Source organism: Echeneis naucrates, chromosome 2 (assembly GCF_900963305.1).
Source record: "Echeneis naucrates chromosome 2, fEcheNa1.1, whole genome shotgun sequence".
Lineage (NCBI taxonomy): Eukaryota > Metazoa > Chordata > Actinopteri > Carangiformes > Echeneidae > Echeneis > Echeneis naucrates.
Window position 1 is genome coordinate 11715668 of NC_042512.1, and position 24112 is coordinate 11739779.

The window sequence follows — 24112 nt, forward strand, 5'->3', positions numbered from 1 at the left end:
AATTGATAATTAGTTTTGTTTTTTTTTTGGGGGGGGGGGTTGATTCAGAATTTGTAATAAACACACACACACAACAATTAACTTCCTACCTTGTTTTCAGGCACTACGTATGACATCGCTTCTGCCACTCCATAAACAACAAAAAGAGAAAGAAGAACATGTGACATCAGAAAAAGGAGCAGAGCAACAACTAAACATACTACACTAGTGCAGCCCCCCCACCCAGCACCCCCAGTGACAGAACAAGAACAGAACCAGGAAGTCCTCCGTCCTGATTGGCCAGCACAGGACACCACACCAACACCAGTACCCAGACCCCCAGCAGCAACACCTGAGAGCCAGCCCAGGTACTCCCCACCTCTCCCCGCCAGCCACAGAGACCTCCCTACTCCACAACAGAAGCCCCCCTGTGACCTGCAGCAGGTTGGGGGCGCCCGCCCAACCTGCCTCAGGCCAGGAAGACCCCCAGCGGGTAGCAGAGACGTCCCTGCAGTGATGAAGAGCGACAAGAGGCACCCAAGCTGATCCCTGAGTATCACCACCAAAGGTCCAGACACCTGTGCCAGTGTGATGCCCTGACAAACCTCCCAAGATACACAAGGACCCCCAAAATCCTGCCAACAAGGGGCACCCAATGTAGACCACTGTGTATGTACACACACACACACACACACACCTAACTCAGAAAAAAATAAAAATTGAAGACAGATGATACAATATGATACACGTAATTGCTAGTTCTTAATAAATCTGAGTCAGCAAAAAAAAAAAAAAAAAAAAAAAAAACAAACAAGCAATCACCTTTTAGCTTCTTACCTCATTTTCAGGCAACACAAGTTACATCACTTCTGTTCCCTTTAAAGAAAAAAATAAATAAATAAATCAAAGGAGGCAAAGAAGAACATATGACGTTAGAAAAAGGAACAGAGAAAGAACAGAACTTAAACACATTCAGCTATTGACTTCTTACTTTATTCTCAGGCAGCTCATGTTCCTTCTTCCTTCTTCTACTCTGAAATAAGAAGTCAAATAAAGGTAGAGAACAGGTGACATTAGAGAAAAAAAAAAAAAGCTGAGAAACTACAATATAGAAACACTTAACATGCAAGAAAAAAGAAACATTTACAAGTAAAATAAATATAAAAAAAAAAAAAACACAAAAAAAAATTCCACCACATCTGAAGAAACTAAAACATACAACAATTGACTTCTTACCTTGTTCTCAGGAAAGATGAGTCATCACTTCTGCCACTCCAATAAACAAAGAACGAAAAGAAAGAGAGAAACACACAACGTCAGAAAGCAGCAAGGAAATGCTATTCTATTACTTTCAAATACATTTACAGATGGACCCTCATGACTGTTTCTGCCTTTAGGATATCAAAACTCTTGGCAGACTTTGAAGTTATTCATATTAAAATTAAGAATTTGACCCAGTATTCACTGATGTTATAGACAGTACGAACTGTTGAGAAATAAAAAGCTGGAATAATTGTAGATTTGATTAAATTAAGGACAGTCGCCTGGCCTCATATGCAATTAGAGAAATGTTGACAAGAACTGTAACATCTTACTGACCAAACACTGTCAGAGGACAGAGAACTTTTAAGAATTATTTTAACCAAGAAGAAGACGACCTCTTGCAGTAACACCCAAGACGTCGTTTCAAAGAAGATTGCTGTGTCACTCTAAGTGCACGTGCCCCTCACCCACATCATTTGACTCAATATGCACAAAAACACAACGTTGACATCATGATGTCCACATTCATTGATAAAATAACACAGAGCCTGGGAAGGGGGGATGGCCGTTTCAGAAGGGGGAGGATTTTGACAATCTTTATTTTCAGAGGGAATGCCATCCCCCCTCAACTCCAGTCCTGAGTATACCTGAGCTCTGATTGCCTGGCAATAATCATAAAAAAAAAGGACCCTTAAAAGTCATAACAACACACAATTAATAGTTGTATATTTTTGTGCCCTCAGATTTATTAATACGTATTAAGTTCTTACTGTGTTTTCAGGCAGCATGATTGACATCACTTCTGCTGCCCTGAAAATAAAAACAATAAAGAAAAATCACACAATATCACAAAAAGATCAAAGATAGAACATAACCTAAACACTACAAATACACAGCACTTGAAAGTCCAGAAGGAAAAAAAAAAAAAAGGACAAAACAATACAATCAAAAAGGAATAACATAAAGGATACCTTCTTGTTGTTTTGTTTACCTTGTTGACTACATCGAAGAAAAGACTCCATAGACAGGATAACACAACAACAACAAGACAAACAGAACACGTGATGTTAGAAAAGAGAGCACAGAAAAACCAGAACCTAAAAACTCCACATACAATTGATTTCTTACCTTATTCTCAGGCAGCTCCTGCCACGTCCCTTCTTCTACTCTGAAATATAAAAAGTTAAAAAGAGAAAAAACACATGACGTTATAGAAAGAGCAGAGAAACTACAACATAGAAACACTTAATATGCAAGGAACAAAAAGAGACCTTTTTTTGTTTACTCATAAAAAAAATTAATTCCACCACATCTGAAGCAACTAAAAAGACTACAACTGACTTCTTACCTTGTTTTCAGGAAAGATGAGTCATCACTTCACCACCACTCCAACAGCAAACAACAAAAACAAAGAGAGAACACATGGTGTCAGAAAAAGGAGCAGAGAAACCACATAACCTGAACACGAAACATACTACACTTGTGCAGCCCCCCAATGACAAAACAAGAACAGAACCAGGAAGTCCTCCGTCCTGATTGGCCAGCACAGGACACCACACCAACACCGGTACCCAGACCCCCAGCAGCAACACCTGAGAGCCAGCCCAGGTACTCCCCACCTCTCCCCGCCAGCCACAGAGACCTCCCTACTCCACAACAGAAGCCCCCCTGTGACCTGCAGCAGGTTGGGGGCGCCCGCCCAACCTGCCTCAGGACAGGAAGACCCCCAGCAGGTAGCAGAGATGTCCCTGCAGTGACGAAGAGCGACAAGAGGCACCCGAGCTGATCCCTGAGCATCACCACCAAAGGTCCAGACGCCTGTGCCAGTGTGATGCCCTGACAAACCTCCCCATGACGTTATAGAAAGAGCAGAGAAACTACAACATAGAAACACTTAATATGCAAGGAACAAAAAGAGACCTATTTTCTTTTTTTTCCTTAAAAAAAAAAACAAAAATTCCACCACATCTGAAGGAACTAAAAAGTAAACAAACAACTTCCTACCTTGTTCTCAGGAAAGATGAGTCATCACTTCTGCCACTCCAACAACAAACAACAAAAAGAAAGAGAGAACACATGGTGTCAGAAAAAGGAGCAGAGAAACCACATAACCTGAACACTAAACATACTACACTAGTGAAGCCCCCCCACCCAGCACCCCCCAATGACATAACAAGAACAGAACCAGGAAGTCCTCCATCCTGTTTGGCCAGCACAGGACACCACACCAACACCTGAGAGCCAGCCCAGGTACTCCCCACCTCTCCCCGCCAGCCACAGAGACCTCCCTACTCCACAACAGAAGCCCCCCTGTGACCTGCAGCAGGTTGGGGGCGCCCGCCCAACCTGCCTCAGGACAGGAAGACCCCCAGCAGGTAGCAGAGACGTCCCTGCAGTGACGAAGAGCGACAAGAGGCACCCGAGCTGATCCCTGAGTATCACCACCAAAGGTCCAGACGCCTGTGCCAGTGTGATGCCCTGACAAACCTCCCAAGACACACAAGGGCCCCCAAAATCCTGCCAACAAGGGGCACCAAATGTGGACCACTGTGGGGGTCCACACACACCCCTACCTAATTCCGAAAAAATTAAATAATGACGACAGAAAACCCCTCATCGCTAATTCTTAATGAATCTGAGGCAACAAAAACATTCACCTATTGATTTCTTACCTCATTTTCAGGCAACACAAGTTACATCAATTCTGCTCCCTTGAAAAAGAAAAAAAAAGGAGGGAAAGCAGAACATATCACATTAGAAAAAGGAACAGAGAAACAACAGAACTTCAACACAAAATACATACAACTATTGATTCCTTACCTTATTCTCAGGCAGCTCCTGTTATGTCCCTTCTTCATCTCAAAAATATGAAAAATATAAAAGAGAGAGCGAGAGAGAGAGCATGACATCAGAAAAAGAGAGCAGAGAAACTACAATACTTTACCTAAAAACTAAGTATGCAAGTAAAAAAAAAACCCAATTGCTAATTAATACTACATCTGAAACAACAACAACAACAAAAAAATTCCAAATAAAAACAATTCACTTCCCACCTTGTTTTCAGGCTGCACAAATGAAATCCCTTCTGTCACTCCATAAACAAACAACAAAAAGAGAGAGAGAGGAGAACATGACGTCAGAAAAAGTAGCAGAGGAACAACAGAACCTACACACTAAAGAATGTAAATGTTATATATCACCTTATTGTCAGGCAACATGAGTTACATCACTTCATCCGCTCCAACAAGAAACAACAGAGAGAGAAAGAGAGAACATATGACATCAGAAAAAGGTGCAAAGAAATGCTATTCTATTCACTTCAAATACATTTTACAGATGGACCGTCAAGATGACTTCTGCCCTAAGAATATCAATACTCTTGGCATACTTGGAAGTTATTCATATGAATATTGACAATTTGACCCAGCATGCACTGATGTTATGGTATACACAGTACTCAAGTGGTAAAAAAAAAATTAATGATGAAAAATAAAAGTCAGGAAGAATGGTAGATCTGGTTAATATAAGGACAGTTGCCTAGCGTCATATTCAATTAGAGAAATGTTTACAGGTAATGTCACATCTTACTGACCAAACACTGTCAGAGGACAGAGAACTTTGAACAATTATTTGAACCTTAAAAAAAAAAAAAAAAAATTATAAATAAATATGGCCGCAACACCCAGAGCCTCATTTCAAACAAGATTGGTGTGTCCCTGTAAGTGCACGTGCCCCTCACCAGCCCATGTCTAATCAGAAAAAACTAAATAGGTGCATGTTTTTGTTGCATCAGATTTATGAAGAATTAGCAATTATGCCTTTTCTTTATTCTACATTGACTTCTTACCTTGTTTTCCGGCAACACAAGTTACATCACTTCTGCTCCCCCTGAATGGGGGGGGGGGATGGAAAGAAGAACATATGACATTAGAAACAAGAACAGAGGAACAACAGAACTTAAACACATACAACTATTGACTTCTTACCTTGTGTTCAAGCAGCACCAGTTACATCACTTCTGCCGCTCCAACAACAAACCACAGAGAGACAGAGAGACAGAACATGACATCAGAAAAAGGAACAGAGAAATTCTGTTCTATTCTATTCAAAAATATTTACTGATAAACCCTCATAATTATTTCTGTCCTAAGGATATCAATACTCTTGGCATACATTGAAGTTATTCATATTAATATTAAGAATTTGACCCAGTATTCACTGATGTTATGGTATACACAGTACTCAAATTGTTAAAAAAAAAAAAAAAAAAAAAAAAATAGTGAAAGAATAAAAATCAGAAAGAATGGTAGATTTGGTTACAATAAGCACAGTGCCTAGCAGCATATTCAAATAGAGAAATGTTTACAGGTAATGTTACAACTTACTGACCAAACACTGTCATAAAAGTTCTCTTTCCAAACACTTGGGTTAACCACAGAGAAGACGACCCCTCGCAACAACACCCAAGACGTCGTTTCAAACAGGATCGCTGTGTCACTGTAAGTGCACGTGCCCCTCACCCACATCATTTGACTCAATATGCACAAAAACACAAAGTTGCCATCATGATGTCCACATTCATTGATAAAATAACACAGAGCCTGGGAAGGGGGGATGGCCGTTTGAGAAGGGGGACGATTTTGACAATCTTTATTTCAGAGGGAATGCCATCCCCCCTTAACTCCAGTCCTGAGTATACCTGAGCTCTTGTTGCCTGGCAATTTAAAAAAAAAAAAAAAAAAAAAATTAAAAAATTAAAAAGTACCCTAAAAGTCAAAACAACACACAATTGCTCATTCATACTACATCTGAAGCAACAAAAAACATACAATAATTAACTTCTTACCTTGTTTTCAGGCAGCATGAGTTACAGCATTCTGCTGCTCTGAAAACAAACCAACAAAAAACAGAGAAAGAAGAACACACAAAGTTAGTAAAAGCAGCAGAGACGCCACAGAACGGAAACACTAAAAGATTGAATTTTTACCTTGTTTTCAGGCAGGACAAGAGACACTACTTCTGCTATTCTGAAAATATAAACACCAAAAAAATAAATAAATAAAAAATAAAAGCAAACGTGATGTTAGAAAAAGAAAGGACCTAAATACTAAACATACAAGAAAAATGGACATGTCCAAATTAAAAATAAGATACTAGTTAATTAATATTAAAGCTGAAGCAACAATCAAAACAAACAATTTACTTCCCTCCTTGCTTTCAGGCTGCATACATGAAATTGCTTCTGCCACTCCATAAACAAACAACAAAAAGAAAGAAGAACATGTGTCGTCAATAAAAGGAGCAGAGCAACAACTAAACATACTACACTAGTGCAGCCCCCCAAGTAACAGAACAAGAACAGAACCAGGAAGTCCTCCGTCCTGATTGGTCAGCACAGGACACCACACCAACACCGGTACCCAGACCCCCAGCAGCAACACCTGAGAGCCAGCCCAGGTACTCCCCACCTCTCCCCGCCAGCCACAGAGACCTCCCTACTCCACAACAGAAGCCCCCCTGTGACCTGCAGCAGGTTGGAGGCGCCCACCCAACCTGCCTCAGGACAGGAAGACCCCCAGCGGGTAGCAGAGACGTCCCTGCAGTGACGAAGAGCGACAAGAAGCACCCGAGCTGATCCCTGAGTATCACCACCAAAGGTCCAGACACCTGTGCCAGTGTGATGCCCTGACAAACCTCCCAAGACACACAAGGACCCCCAGAATCCTGCCCCCATCCTGCTAACAAGGGGTACTGAATGTGGACCACTGTGGGGGTCCACACACACCCCTACCTAATTCCGAAAAAATTAAATAATGACTACAGAAAACACCTAATCGCTAATTCTTAATGAATCTGAGGCAACAAAAACATTCACCTATTGACTTCTTACCTCATTTTCAGGAAAGACGAGTTACATCTCCTCTTCTCCCCTGGGGGGAAAGAGGGAAAGAAGAACATATGACTGTGCACGTGCCCCTCACCCACATCATTTGACTCAATATGCACAAAAACACAACGTTGACATCATGATGTCCACATTCATTGATAAAATAACACAAAGCCTGGGAAGGGGGGATGGTCGTTTCAGAAGGGGAAGGATTTTGACAATCTTTATTTCAGAGGGAATGCCATCCTCCCTCAACTCCAGTCCTGAGTATACCTGAGCTGCTATTGGAAGGCAATAATCATAAAAAAAAAGGACCCTTAAAAGTCATAAAACACACAATTGCTCATTCATATTACATGTAAAGCAACAAAAACTTACAACAATTAACGTCTCACCTTGTTTTCAGGCAGCATGATTTACAGCATTCTGTTGCTCTGAAAACAAACAAACGAAAAACAGAGAAAGAGAAGAACACACAAAGGTAGTAAAAGCAGCAGACACACCACAGAACCGAAACACTAAAACATTGAATTCTTACCTTGTTTTCAGGCAGTACAAGAGACACTACTTCTGCTATTCTGAAAATACAAACACCAAAAAATAAGAGAAAACACATGATGTCAGAAAAAGAAGAAAACCTAAATACTAAACACTCAGGGGGAAAAAAAAAAGACACTTCCAAGTTAAAAAACACAATTGATAATTAATACAAATTCTGATGCAATAAAAAACACATAACTATTAACTTCCTACCTTGTTTTCAGGCACCACGTATGACATCGCTTCTGCCACTCCAGAAACAAACAACAAAAACAGATAGAAGAGCATGTGACATCAGAAAGAGGAACAGTAGAACAACTAAACATACTACACTAGTGCAGCCCCCCCACCCAGCCCCCCGCAATGACACAACTAGAACAGAACCAGGAAGTCCTCCGTCCTGATTGGCCAGCACAAGACACCACACCAACACCGGGACCCAGACCCCCAGCAGCAACACCTGAGAGCCAGCCCAGGTACTCCCCACCTCTCCCCGCCAGCCACAGAGACCTCCCTACTCCACAACAGAAGCCCCCCTGTGACCTGCAGCAGGTTGGGGGCGCCCGCCCAACCTGCCTCAGGACAGGAAGACCCCCAGCGGGTAGCAGAGACGTCCCCGCAGTGACGAAGAGCGACAAGAGGCACCCGAGCTGATCCCTGAGTATCACCACCAAAGGTCCAGACACCTGTGCCAGTGTGATGCCCTGACAAACCTCCCAAGATACACAAGGACCCCCAGAATCCTGCCAACAAGGGGCACCCAATGTGGACCACTGTGTACACACACACACACACACACACACACACACACACACCAAATTCAGAAAAAATTAAATAATAAACAAAGAAAACACATAATTGCTAATTCTTAATAAATCTGAGTCAACATTCACCTCTGAACTTCTTACCTCATTTTCCGGCAAGACAAGTTACTTCGCGTCTGCTCCCCTGGGGGGGGGGACAAAAAGCAAAGGAGGGAAAGAAGAACATATGACATTAGAAACAAGAACAGAGGAACTACAGAACTTAAACACATACAACTATTGACTTCTTACCTTGTGTTCAAGCAGCACCAGGTACATCACTTCTGCCGCTCCAACAACAAACCACAGAGAGACAGAGAGACAGAACATGACATCAGAAAAAGGAACAGAGAAATTCTGTTCTATTCTATTCAAAGATATTTACTGATAAACCCTCATAATTATTTCTGTCCTCAGGATATCAATACTCTTGGCATACATTGAAGTTATTCATATTAATATTAAGAATTTGACCCAGTATTCACTGATGTTATGGAATACACAGTACTCAAGTTGTTTATAAAAAAAAAAAAAAAAAAAATTGTGAAAGAATAAAATTCAGGAAGAATGGTAGATGTGGTTACAATAAGCACAGTTGCCGAGCGTCATATTCAAATAGAGAAATGTTTACAGGTGATGTTACATCTTACTGACCAAACACTGTCATAAAAGTTCTCTTTCCAAACACTTGGATTAACCACAGAGAAGACGACCCCTCACAACAACACCCACAACGTCATTTCAAACAGGATCGCTGTGTCACTGTGCCAGTGTGACGCCCTGACAAACCTCCCAGGACACATAAGGACCCCCAGAATCCTGCCAACAAGGGGCACCCAATGTGGACCAAAGTGTACACACACACACACACACACACACACACACACACCCTAATTCAGAAAAAACTAAATATTGAATACAGATAATACAATATGATACACATAATCTTAATAAATCTGAGGCAACAAAAACATTCACCTATTGACTTCTTACCTCATTTTCAGGCAACACAAGTTACATCACTTCTGCTCCTTTTCAAAAAAAATAAATAAATAAATCAAAGGAGGGAAAGATGAACATATGACGTTACAAAAAGGAACAGAGAAACAACAGAACTTAAACACAAAATACATACAACTATTGATTCCTTACCGTATTCTCAGGCAGCTCCTGTTATGTTCCTTCTTCAACTCTGAAATATGAAAAATAAGAAAGAGAGAGAGGGAGAGAGAGAGAGAGCATGACATTAGAAAAAGAGAGCAGAGAAACTACAATACTTTACCTAAAAACTAAGCATGCAAGTAAAAAAAAAAAACAAACAAAAAACACAATTGCTAATTAATACTACATCTGAAACAACAACAACAACAAAAAAAATAATTATTTTACAACAACTTACTTCCCACCTTGTTTTCAGGCTGCACAAATGAAATCGCTTCTGTCACTCCATAAACAAACAACAAAAAGAGAGAGAGAGGAGAACATGACGTCAGAAAAAGGAGCAGAGATACAACAGAACTTTAACACAAAATACATACAATTATTGACCTCTGACCTTGTGGTCAAGCAGCACCAGTTCCATCACTTCTGCTACTCTGAAAACACACAGAAATGGAGGGAAAGGTGATGTTAGAAGAGAGAGAGAGAGCACAGAAACAACAGAACCTAAACTCGCAATTGATTTCTTACCTTATTCTCAGGCAGCTCCTGTTTTGTCCCTTCCTCTACCCTGACATATGAAAAATAAAAGAAAGACAGCATGACATTAGAAAAAGAGAGCAGAGAAACTACAATACTTCACCTAAAAACTAAGCATGCAAGTAAAAAAAACAAAACAAAACCAATTGCCGATTAATACTGCATCTGAAGCAACAACAAAAAAAACAAAACAATAAAACACTTCACTTCCCACCTTGTTTTCAGGCTGCACAAATGAAATCGCTTCTGTCACTCCATAAACAAACAACAAAAAGAGAGAGAGAGGAGAACATGACGTCAGAAAAAGTAGCAGAGGAACAACAGAACCTACACACTAAAGAATGTAAATGTTATATATCACCTTATTGTCAGGCAACATGAGTTACATCACTTCATCCGCTCAAACAAGAAACAACAGAGAGAGAAAGAGAGAACATGTGACGTCAGAAAAAGGTGCAAAGAAATGCTATTCTATTCACTTCAAATACATTTTACAGATGGACCGTCAAGATTAGTTCTGCCCTAAGAATATCAATACTCTTGGCATCCTTGGAAGTTATTCATATGAATATTGACAATTTGACCCAGCATGCAATGATGTTATGGTATACACAGTACTCAAGTGGTAAAAAAAAAAAAATAATGAATAAAAATAGGAAGAATGGTAGATTTGGTTAATATAAGGACAGTTGCCTAGCGTCATATTCAATTAGAGAAATGTTTACAGGTAATGTAACATCTTACTGACCAAACACTGTCAGAGGACAGAGAACTTTTAACAATTATTTGAACCTTAAAAATACATAAGTAAATATGGCCGCAACACCCAGGGCCTCATTTCAAACAAGATTGGTGTGTCCCTGTAAGTGCACGTGCCCCTCACCAGCCCATGTCTAATCAGAAAAAACTAAATAGGTGCATGTTTTTGTTGCATCAGATTTATGAAGAATTAGCAATTATGCCTTTTCTTTATTCTACATTGACTTCTTACCTCGTTTTCCAGCAACACAACTTACATCACTTCTGCTCCCCTGAATGGGGGGGGGGGATGGAAAGAAGAACATATGACATTAGAAACAAGAACAGAGGAACAACAGAACTTAAACACATACAACTATTGACTTCTTACCTTGTGTTCAAGCAGCACCAGTTACATCACTTCTGCCGCTCCAACAACAAACCACAGAGAGACAGAGAGACAGAACATGACAACAGAAAAAGGAACAGAGAAATTCTGTTCTATTCAATTCAAAATTAATTTACAGATGGACCCTCATAATGATTTCTGCCCTTAGGATATCAATACTCTTGGCATACACTTAAATTACTCATGTTCATATTGAGTACCATAACATGAGTGTTACGGTATAGAAGGAACTCAAGTTGTTTAAAAAGAAAACAAAACAAAAAACAAAAACCTACATTAACATCAGGAAGAATGGTAGATTTGCTCAAATAATGACAATCACCAGGACTCAAAGTTCTTGTCAACATTTCTGTAATTGAATGTAACATCTTACTGACAAAGACTGTCAGAGGACAGAGAACTTTTATTTTAACTTTAACTTAAATTATTTTAACCAAATGAAGACGACCTCTGGCAGTAACACCCAAGACGTCATTTCAAAGAAGATTGCTGTGTCACTCTAAGTGCACGTGCCCCTCACCCACATCATTTGACTCAATATGCACAAAAACACAACGTTGACATCATGATGTCCACATTCATTGATAAAATAACACAGAGCCTGGGAAGGGGGGATGGCCGTTTGAGAAGGGGGAGGATTTTGACAATCTTTATTTTCAGAGGGAATGCCTTCCCCCCTCAACTCCAGTCCTGAGTATACCTGAGCTCTGATTGCCTGGCAATAATCATAAAAAAAAGGACCCTTAAAAGTCATAACAACACACAATTAATAGTTGTATATTTTTGTGCCCTCAGATTTATTAAGAAGTATTAAGTTCTTACTGTGTTTTCAGGCAGCATGATTGACATCACTTCTGCTGCCCTGAAAATAAAAACAAGAAAGAAAAAAATCACACAATATCACAAAAAGATCAAAGATAGAACATAACCTAAACATTAAATATACACAGCTATTGAAAGTCCAGAAGAAAAAAAAAATTGACAAAACATTACAATCAAAAAGGAATAACATCAAGGAGACCTTATTGTTGTTAATTTTACCTTGTTGTCTAAAGACTACATCAAAGAAAAGACTCCATAGACAGGATAACACAACAACAAGACAAACAGAACACCTGATGTTAGAAAAGAGAGCACAGAAACAACAGAACCCAAAAACTCCACATACAATTGATTTCTTACCTTATTCTCAGGCAGCTCCTGCCATGTCCCTTCTTCTACTCTGAAATATAAAAAGAGAAAAAACACATGACGTTATAGAAAGAGCAGAGAAACTACAACATAGAAACACTTAGTATGCAAAGAAAAAAGACAGACCTTTTTTTTTTAGTTATAAAAAAAAAATTCCACCACATCTGAAGCAACTACAAAGACAACAACTGACTTCTTACCTTGTTCTCAGGAAAGATGAGTCATCACTTCTGCCACTCCAACAGCAAACAACAAAAACAAAGAGAGAACACATGGTGTCAGAAAAAGGAGCAGCGAAACAACAGAACCTGAACACTAAACATACTACACTAGTGCAGCCCCCCCACCCAGCACCCCCCAATGACAGAACAAGAACAGAACCAGGAAGTCCTCCGTCCTGATTGGCCAGCACAAGACACCACACCAACACCGGTACCCAGACCCCCAGCAGCAACACCTGAGAGCCAGCCCAGGTACTCCCCACCTCTCCCCGCCAGCCACAGAGACCTCCCTACTCCACAACAGAAGCCCCCCTGTGACCTGCAGCAGGTTGGGGGCGCCCGCCCAACCTGCCTCAGGACAGGAAGACCCCCAGCGGGTAGCAGAGATTCCCTGCAGTGACAAAGAGCGACAAGAGGCACCCGAGCTGATCCCTGAGTATCACCACCAAAGGTCCAGACGCCAGTGCCAGTGTGATGCCCTGACAAACCTCCCAAGATACACAAGGCCCCCCAGAATCCTGCCAACAAGGGGCACCAAATGTGGACCACTGTGGGGGTCCACACACACCCCTACCTAATTCCGAAAAAATTAAATAATGACTACAGAAAACACCTAATCGCTAATTCTTAATAAGTCTGAGGCAACAAAAACATTCACCTATTGACTTCTTCAGGCAAGATGAGTTACATCTCTTCTCCCCTGGGGGGGGGGGGGAGAAAAAAGAGGGAAAGAAGAACATATAACATTAGAAGAAGGAACAGACAAAGAACAGAACTTAAACACAAAATACATACAACTATTGACCTCTGACCTTGTGTTCAAGCAGCACCAGTTCCATCACTTCTGCTACCCTGAAAACACACAGAAAAGGAGGGACAGGTGATGTTAGAGGAGAGAGCACAGAAACAACAGAACCTAAACTCGCAATTGATTTCTTACCTTATATATAGGACATAACCAGCTCCTGTTATGTCCCTTCCTCTACCCTGAAATATGAAAAATAAAAGAAAGAGAGCAGAGACACTACAATACTTCACCGAAAAACTAAGCATGCAAGTAAAAAAAAACAAAAAAAACAAAAACTAAAAAACACACATTTGCTCATTCATTCTACATCTGAAGCAACAAAAAAAAAAAAACATAATAATAATAATATTAATTTACAACAATTCACTTCCCACCTTGTGTTCAGGCTGCACAAATGAAATCGCTTCTGTCACTCCATAAACAAACAACAAAAAGAGAGAGAGATGAGAACATGACGTCAGAAAAAGGAGCAGAGATAAAACAGAACCTACACACTAAAGAATGTAAATGTTATATATTACCTCATTTTCAGGCAACACGAGTTACATCACTTCATCCACTCCAACAAGAAACGACAGAGAGAGAAAGAGAGAACATATGACGTCAGAAAAAGGTGCAAAGAAATGCTATTCTATTCACTTCAAATACATTTACAGATGGACCCTCATGATTGTTTCTGCCTTTAGGATATCAATACTCTTGGCATACTTTGAAGTTATTCATACTAATATTAAGATTTTGACCCAGTGTAGACAGAACTAATTGTTGAGTAATAAAAAGCTGGAAGAATTGTAGATTTGATTCAATTAAGGACAGTCGCCTGGCCTCACATGCAATTAGAGAAATGTTGACAAGAAATGTCACATCTTACTGACCAAACACTGTCAGACAGAGAACTTTTAACAATTATTTTAACCAAGAAGAAGACGACCTCTGGCAGTAACACCCAAGACGTCCTTTCTAAGAAGATTGCTGTGTCACTAAGTGCACGTGCCCCTCACCCACATCATTTGACTCAATATGCACAAAAACACAAAGTTGACATCATGATGTCCACATTCATTGATAAAATAACACAGAGCCTGGGAAGGGGGGATGGCCGTTTCAGAAGGGGGAGGATTTTGACAATCTTTATTTTCAGAGGGAATGCCATCCCCCCTCAACTCCAGTCCTGAGTATACACCTGCGCTCTTGTTGCCAGGCAAAAAAATAAAAAATAAATAACAAAGGGACCCTTAAAAGTCATAAAATCACACAACTGCTCATTCATACTACATGTAAAGCAACAAAAACTTACAACAATTAACTTCCTACCTTGTTTTCAGGCACCACATATGACATCGCTTCTGCCACTCCATAAACAAACAACAAAAAGAGAAAGAAGAACATGTGACGTCAGCAAAAGGAGCAGAGCAACAACTAAAGATACTACGCTATTGCAGTTCCCACCACCAGCCCCCACTAGTGACAGAACAAGAACAGAACCAGGAAGTCCTCCGTCCTGATTGTTCAGCACAAGACACCACACCAACACCGGTACCCAGACCCCCAGCAGCAACACCTGAGAGCCAGCCCAGGTACTACCCACCTCTCCCCGCCAGCCACAGAGACCTCCCTACTCCACAACAGAAGCCCCCCTGTGACCTGCAGCAGGTTGGGGGCGCCCGCCCAACCTGCCTCAGGACAGGAAGACCCCCAGCGGGTAGCAGAGACGTCCCTGCAGTGACGAAGAGCGACAAGAGGCACCCGAGCTGATCCCTGAGTATCACCACCAAAGGCCCAGACACCTGTGCCAGGATGATGCCCTGACAAACCTCCCAGGACACACAAGGACCCCCAGAATCCTGCCAACAAGGGGCACCCAATGTGGACCACTGTGCAAACACACACACACACACACACACCTACCTAATTCAGAAAAAAATAAAAATTGAATAAGATGGACCCTCGAGATTATTTCTGCCTTTATTCTTATGCCGTTATTCTTGTCATACTTGGAAGTTATTCATATGAATATTGACAATTTGACCCAGCATGCACTGATGTTATGGTATACACAGTACTGAAGTGGTAAAAAAAATTAATGAATAAAAATAAAAGTCAGGAAGAATGGTAGATTTGGTTACAATAAGGACAGTTGCCTAGCATCATATTCAAGTAGAGAAATGTTGACAAGAAATGTTACAACTTACTGACCAAACATTGTCAGAGGATAGAGAACTTTTAACAATTATTTGAACCTTAAAAAAATAAGAAATAGGGGACCCTTAAAAGTCATAACAACACACATTTGCTCATTCATATTACATCTGAAGCAACTAAAACATTAAACTATTAACTTCCTACCTTGTTTTCAGGCACCACGTATGACATCGCTTCTGCCACTCCATAAACAAACAACAAGATACACAAGGACCCCCAAAATCCTGCCCCCATCCTGCCAACAAGGGGCACCAAATGTGGACCGCTGTGGGAACACACACCCATGAGCTTAACAGGTAAGAACAAAGGACATTTCAAATTCAGAAAAAAATAAATACTGAAAACACACAACTGCTAATTCTTAATAAATCTGAGGCAACAAAAACACACAATTGACTTCTTACCTTTTTTTCCCCACGCAGCACAAGTGATACCGCTTCTGCCATTCTTAAAAAAAAAACAGAAAAAAAAAAAAAAAGAGAGAAGACGACATAATGTCAGGAAAAGGAGCTGAGAAAACAGAACCTAATAAAATACTAAACATTCAAAAAAAAAAAAACAAAAAAAAAAACACCCACAGAATTCCTAATTAATACTACATCTGAATCAACAAAAAACTTACAATTAACTTCTTACCTTATTCTGAGGCAGCACCAGTTAAATCCCTTCTGATACTGTGAAAATAAATAAATACAAAAGAAAGAAGATGACATGATGTCAGAAAAAAAGAGCAGAGAAACCACAACATATAAACACTTAACACGCAAGAAAAAAAAGACACCTTTAAGTAAATCAACAAAATACACAATTGCAATTTAATCCCAAATCTGAAGCTACAAAAAATACACAATTAGCTTCCTATCTTATTTTCTGGCAACACGAGTTACATCACTTCTGCCACTCCAACAACAACCCGCAGAGAGAGAGAGAGAGAGAGAGAGAGAGAGAGAGAGAGAGAGAGAGAGAGAGAGAGAGAGAGAGAGAGAGAGAGAGAGAACATGGTTTTATTTCAAACAGGATCTCTGTGTCACTGTAAGTGCTCGTGCCCCTCACCCACATCATTTGACTCAATATGCACAAAAACACAAAGTTGACATCATGATGTCCACATTCATTGATAAAATAACACAGAGCCTGGGAAGGGGGGATGGCCGTTTCAGAGGGGGGAGGATTTTGACAATCTTTATTTTCAGAGGGAATGCCATCCCCCCTCAACTCCAGTCCTGAGTATACACCTGCGCTCTTGTTGCCAGGCGAAAAAATAAAAAATAAATAACAAAGGGACCCTTAAAAGTCATAAAAACACACAACTGCTCATTCATACTACATGTAAAGCAACAAAAACTTACAACAATTAACTTCCTACCTTGTTTTCAGGCACCACATATGACATCGCTTCTGCCACTCCATAAACAAACAACAAAAAGAGAAAGAAGAACATGTGACGTCAGCAAAAGGAGCAGAGCAACAACTAAAGATACTACGCTAGTGCAGTTCCCACCACCAGCACCCACTAGTGACAGAACAAGAACAGAACCAGGAAGTCCTCCGTCCAGATTGTTCAGCACAAGACACCACACCAACACCGGTACCCAGACCCCCAGCAGCAACACCTGAGAGCCAGCCCAGGTACTCCCCACCTCTCCCCGCCAGCCACAGAGACCTCCCTACTCCACAACAGAAGCCCCCCTGTGACCTGCAGCAGGTTGGGGGCGCCCGCCCAACCTGCCTCAGGACAGGAAGACCCCCAGCGGGTAGCAGAGACGTCCCCGCAGTGACGAAGAGCGACAAGAGGCACCCGAGCTGATCCCTGAGTATCACCACCAAAGGTCCAGACACCTGTGCCAGTGTGATGCTCTGACAAACCTCCCAAGACACACAAGGACCCCCAGAATCCTGCCAACAAGGGGAACCCAATGTGGACCACCACATCTCTTCTCCCCTGGGGGGGGGGGAAGAAAAAAGAGGGAAAGAAGAACATATAACATTAGAAAAAGAAACAGAGAAACAACAGAACTTAAACACAAAATACATACAACTATTGACCTCTGACCTTGTGTTCAAGCAGCACCAGTTCCATCACTTCTGCTACCCTGAAAACACACAGAAAAGGAGGGACAGGTGATGTTAGAAGAGAGAGCAGAGAAACTACAACACAATACCAAACCTAAAAACTAAGCATGCAAGAACAAAAAAAAACAACAACAAAAAACAATAAAACAATTCACTTCCCACCTTGTTTTCAGGCAGCACATATGACATCACTTCTGCTCCCCTAAAAACTCACACAGAAAAGGAGGGACAGGTGATGTTAGAAGAGAGAGCACAGAAACAACAGAACCTAAACTCGCAGTTGATTTCTTACCTTATATATAGGACATAACCAGCTCCTGTTATGTCCCTTCCTCTACCCTGAAATATGAAAAATAAAAGAAAGAGAGCATGACATTAGAAAAAGAGAGCAGAGACACTACAATACTTCACCTAAAAACTCAGTATGCAAGTAAAAAAAAAAACAAAAAAACACACATTTGCTCATTCATTCTACATCTGAAGCAACAACAAAAAAAAAAAAAAAAAAAAAAACCATAATAATAATAATATTAATTTACAACAATTCACTTCCCACCTTGTTTTCAGGCTGCACAAATGAAATCGCTTCTGTCACTCCATAAACAAACAACAAAAAGAGAGAGAGAGGAGAACATGACGTCAGAAAAAGGAGCAGAGATACAACAGAACCTACACACTAAAGAATGTAAATGTTATATATTACCTTATATTCAGTCAACACGAGTTACATCACTTCATCCGCTCCAACAAGAAACGACAGAGAGAGAAAGAGAGAACATATGACGTCAGATATAGGTGCAAAGAAATGCTATTCTATTCACTTCAAATACATTTACAGATGGACCCGCATGATTGTTATATCAATACTCTTGGCATACTTTGAAATTATTCATATTAATATAAAAAATTTGACCCAGTATTCACTGATGTTATAGACAGTACGAATTGTTTAGTAATAAAAAGCTGGAAGAATTGTAGATTTGATTAAATTAAGGACAGTCGCCTGGCCTCATATGCAATTAGAGAAATGTTGACAAGAAATGCAATATCTTACTGACCAAACACTGTCAGACAGAGAACTTTTAACAATTATTTTAACCAAGAAGAACACGACCTCTGGCAGTAACACCCAAGACGTCATTTCAAACAAGATTGCTGTGTCCCTGTAAGTGCACGTGTGCCAGTGTGATGCCCTGACAAACCTCCCAGGACACACAAGGACCCCCAGAATCCTGCCAACAAGGGGCACCAAATGTGGACCACTGTGCAAACACACACACACATACTTCAGAAAAAATTAAATAATAAACACAGAAAACACATAATTGCTAATTCTTAATAAATCTGAGTCAACAAAAACATTCACCTCTGAACTTCTTACCTCATTTTCCGGCAAGACAAGTTACTTCACTTCTGCTCCCCTGGGGGGGGGGAAAAGGAAAAAAAAAAAAAAAAAGGTTTTGGGGGGGGGGGGGAGAAGAACATATGACATTAGAAACAAGAACAGAGAAACAACATAACTTAAACACATACAGCGATTGACTTCTTACCTTGTGTTCAAGCAGCACCAGTTACATCACTTCTGCCACTCCAAGAACAAACCACAGAGAGACAGAGACAGAACATGACATCAGAAAAAGGAACAGAGAAATTCTGTTCTATTCAATTCAAATATATTTACTGATGAACCCTCATAATTATTTCTGCCCTAAGGATTTCAATACTCTTGGCATACTTTGAAGTTATTCACATTAATATTAAGAATTTGACCCAGTATTCACTATTATGGTAGACATAGTACTCCAGTTGTTTCATAAAAAAAAAAAAAAAAAAAAAAATCAAGAAGAATGGTAGATTTGGTTAAAATAACGACAGTCGCCTAGCATCATCTTGAAATAAAGAAATGTTGACAAGAAATGTAACATCTTACTGACCAAACTTTGTCAGAAGATCGAGAACTTCACACTTATTTTCACCTAAAAGACGACGAACCCTGGCAGCAACACCCAAGACGTCATTTCTAAGAAGATTGCTTGATAAAATAACACAGAGCCTGGGAAGGGGGGGATGGCCGTTTCAGAAGGGGGAGGATTTTGACAATCTTTATTTTCAGCAGAAATGCCATCCCCCCTAAACTCCAGCCCTGAGTATACCTGAGCTCTTGTTGCCACGTGCTGATCGCTACCACTGCACAAAAACACTATTTACCCAATGCACCTACACAAACACTTTATCATGTGTATGTTTGTATCAGGGTGTCTACAGGTGCACACTGTAAATAAACACTTATTTAACAGATATTTTAGATACACATGAATGCAGACTGATCCACACACAAACACACAACCTCACTTTTGCAGTTCACCCCACCCAGCACCCCCAATGACAGAACAAGAACAGAACCAGGAAGTCCTCCCTCCTGATTGGCCAGCACAAGACACCACACCAACACCGGTACCCAGACCCCCAGCAGCAACACCTGAGAGCCAGCCCAGGTACTCCCCACCTCTCCCCGCCAGCCACAGAGACCTCCCTACTCCACAACAGAAGCCCCCCTGTGACCTGCAGCAGGTTGGGGGCGCCCGCCCAACCTGCCTCAGGACAGGAAGACCCCAGCGGGTAGCAGAGACGTCCCTGCAGTGACAAAGAGCGACAAGAGGCACCCAAGCTGATCCCTGAGTATCACCACCAAGGTCCAGACACCTGTGCCAGTGTGATGCCCTGACAAACCTCCCAGGACACACAAGGACCCCCAGAATCCTGCCAACAAAGGGCACCCAATGTGATAACATACATCTCTATCTATCTATGTAAATAAATATATAAATAAATAGCACTGAATACATTACACACAATTGCTAATTAATACTACATCTGAAGCACCAAAAAAAAAAAAAAAAAAAATTACAACAATTTACTTCCCACCTTGTTTTCAGGCTGCACAAATGAAATCATTTCTGTCACTCCATAAACAAACAACAAAAAGAGAGAGAGAAGAACATGTGACATCAGAAAAAGAACAGAACCTAAATACTAAACATACAAAATGACACTTCTAAGTTAAAAAACACAATTGATAATTAGTTTTTTTTTTTTTTTGGGTTGATTCAGAATTTGTAATAAACACACAAAACAATTACCTTCCTACCTTGTTTTCAGGCACCACGTATGACATCACTTCTGTCACTCCAGAAATAAACAACAAAAATAGATAGAAGAACATGTGACATCAGCAAAAGGAGCAGAGCAACAACTAAACATACTACATTAGTGCAGCCTCCCCACCCAGCCCCCCCAGTGACAGAACAAGAACAGAACCAGGAAGTCCTCCGTCCTGATTGGCCAGCACAAGACACCACACCAACACCGGTACCCAGACCCCCAGCAGCAACACCTGAGAGCCAGCCCAGGTACTCCCCACCTCTCCCCGCCAGCCACAGAGACCTCCCTACTCCACAACAGAAGCCCCCCTGTGACCTGCAGCAGGTTGGGGGCGCCCGCCCAACCTGCCTCAGGACAGGAAGACCCCCAGCGGGTAGCAGAAACGTCCCTGCAGTGACGAAGAGCGACAAGAGGCACCCGAGCTGATCCCTGAGTATCACCACCAAAGGTCCAGACACCTGTGCCAGTGTGATGCCCTGACAAACCTCCCAGGACACACAAGGACCCCCAGAATCCTGCCAACAAGGGGCACCATTACTAATCTTAACAAATCTGAGGCAAGAAAAATACACAGCAATTGACTTCTTACCTCAGTTTCAGTCAAGACGAGTTCCATTACTTCTGCTCCCGGGGGGGTGTGAAGAACATATGACTATGTATTAAAAAAAAAAAAAAAAAGGAACAAAGAAAGACCAGAACGACAAAACACCACAATAGCCAAGCGATAACAGACAAGACACTTTAGACAACAAGCTAAACTTAACACTAAATACTGTATACAGGAAAACACCCCATAGACAGGACCAAAAAAAAAAAAAAAAAAAAAAAAAAGTCAGAAAAAGGAGTGAAAAGAAAAAAAAAAGAAAAGAACAGAACCTACACACTAAATATATAAACATTTAAATGCTTACCTTATTTTCAGGCAGCACAAGTTTCATCACTTCTGCCACTCCAACAACAAACCACAGAGAGACAGAACATGACATCAGAAAAAGGAGCAGAGAAATTATATTCCATTCAATACAAATAAATTTACAGATGGACCCTCATGATTGTTTCTGCCCCAAGGATATCAATACTCTTAGCATACTTTGAAGTTATTCACATTAATATTAAGAATTTGACCCAGTATTCACTGTTATGGTAGACATAGTACTCAAGTTGTTTAATAAAAAAAAAAAAAAACATAAAAATTAATTGATAAAAATTACAGGGGAGAGGAAAACAATAGAAAAATAAATCAAGAAGAATGGTAGATTTGGTTAAAATAACGACAGTCGCCTAGCGTCATATTGAAATAAAGAAATGTTGACAAGAAATGTAACATCTTACTGACCAAACACTGTCAGAAGATCGAGAACTTCACACTTATTTTCACCTAAAAGACGACGAACCCTGGCAGCAACACCCAAGACGTAATTTCTAAGAAGATTGCTTGATAAAATAACACAGAGCCTGGGAAGGGGGGGATGGCCGTTTCAGAAGGGGGAGGATTTTGACAATCTTTATTTTCAGCAGGAATGCCATCCCCCCTAAACTCCAGCCCTGAGTATACCTGAGCTCTTGTTGCCACGTGCTGATCGACGCCACTGCACAAAAACACTATTTACCCAATGCACCTACACAAACACTTTATCATGTGTATGTTTGTATCAGGGTGTCTACAGGTGCACACTGTAAATAAACACTTATTTAACATATTTTAGATACACATGAATGCAGACTGATCCACACACACAACCACACTTTTGCAGTTCACCCCACCCAGCACCCCCAATGACAGAACAAGGACAGAACGAGGAAGTCCTCCATCCTGATTGGCCAGCACAGGACACCACACCAACACCTGAGAGCCAGCCCAGGTACTCCCCACCTCTCCCCGCCAGCCACAGAGACCTCCCTACTCCACAACAGAAGCCCCCCTGTGACCTGCAGCAGGTTGGGGGCGCCCGCCCGACCTGCCTCAGGACAGGAAGACCCCCAGCGGGTAGCAGAGATGTCCCTGCAGTGACAAAGAGCGACAAGAGGCACCCGAGCTGATCCCTGAGTATCACCACCAAAGGTCCAGACACCTGTGCCAGTGTGATGCCCTGACAAACCTCCCAAGATACACAAGGACCCCCAGAATCCTGAAAACACACACACAGAAAAGGAGAGACACATGATGTTAGAAAAGAGCACAAAAACAACAGAACCTAAACACACAACATACAATTGGTTTGTTACCTTATTCTGAGGTCGCTCCTGTGACATCCCTTCTTCTACTCTGATATATAAAATAAATAAGAAAACGTGACATTAGGGAAAAAAAAGCAGAGAAACCACAACAAACACTTAACATGCAAGGAAAAGAGACACTTAAAAATAAATTTAAAAATAAATAAATCCCACTACATCTGAAGCAACTAAAACATACAACTGAATTCTTACCTTGTTTTCAGGAAAGATGAGTCATCAGTTCTGCCACTCCAAAAAGAAAAAGAGAGAGAAGAACACATGATGTCAGAAAAAGGAGCAGAGAAACAACAGAACCTGAACACTAAACATACTACACTAGTGCAGCACCCCCCAATGACAGAACCAGGAAGTCCTCCGTCCTGATTGGCCAGCACAAGAAATACAGAAAATACATAATTGCTAATGCTTCATAAATCTGAGGCAACAAAAACATTCACCTATTGACTTCTTACCTAATTTCAGGCAAGACGAGTTACATCACTTCTGCTCCCCTGAAAAAGAAAAAAAAAGGAGGGAAAGAAGAACATATAACATTAGAAAAAGAAACAGAGAAACAACAGAACTTAAACACAAAATACATACAACTATTGACCTCTGACCTTGTGTTCAAGCAGCACCAGTTCCATCACTTCTGCTACCCTGAAAACACACAGAAAAGGAGGGACAGGTGATGTTAGAAGAGAGAGCAGAGAAACTACAACACAATACCAAATCTAAAAACTAAGCATGCAAGAAAAGAAAAAAAAAAACAAAAAACAAAACAATTCACTTCCCACCTTGTTTTCAGGCAGCACAAATGACATCACTTCTGCTCCCCTAAAAACTCACACAGAAAAGGAGGGACAGGTGATGTTAGAAGAGAGCACAGAAACAACAGAACCTAAACTCGCAGTTGATTTC

At 40.9% G+C, this 24112-nt stretch overlaps 1 long non-coding RNA gene across 3 annotated transcripts; it reads right to left on the reverse strand.

Moving 5' to 3' along the window:
• Nucleotides 1-524: 524 nt before the first annotated feature.
• Nucleotides 525-23703, reverse strand: LOC115054094 (uncharacterized). Of its 3 annotated transcripts, XR_003841585.1 has the most exons (4): nt 23665-23703; nt 23405-23440; nt 23201-23240; nt 525-614 (listed from the first exon to the last, which is right to left on the reverse strand). It is a non-coding gene; the product is annotated as an uncharacterized LOC115054094 (long non-coding RNA). The 3 variants fall into 3 exon arrangements; XR_003841584.1 differs by lacking the exon at nt 23665-23703 and having other exon boundaries at nt 23405-23566; XR_003841587.1 differs by lacking the exons at nt 525-614; nt 23665-23703 and adding an exon at nt 21362-21489 and having other exon boundaries at nt 23405-23566.
• Between the last annotated feature and the right edge of the window lie 409 nt (nt 23704-24112).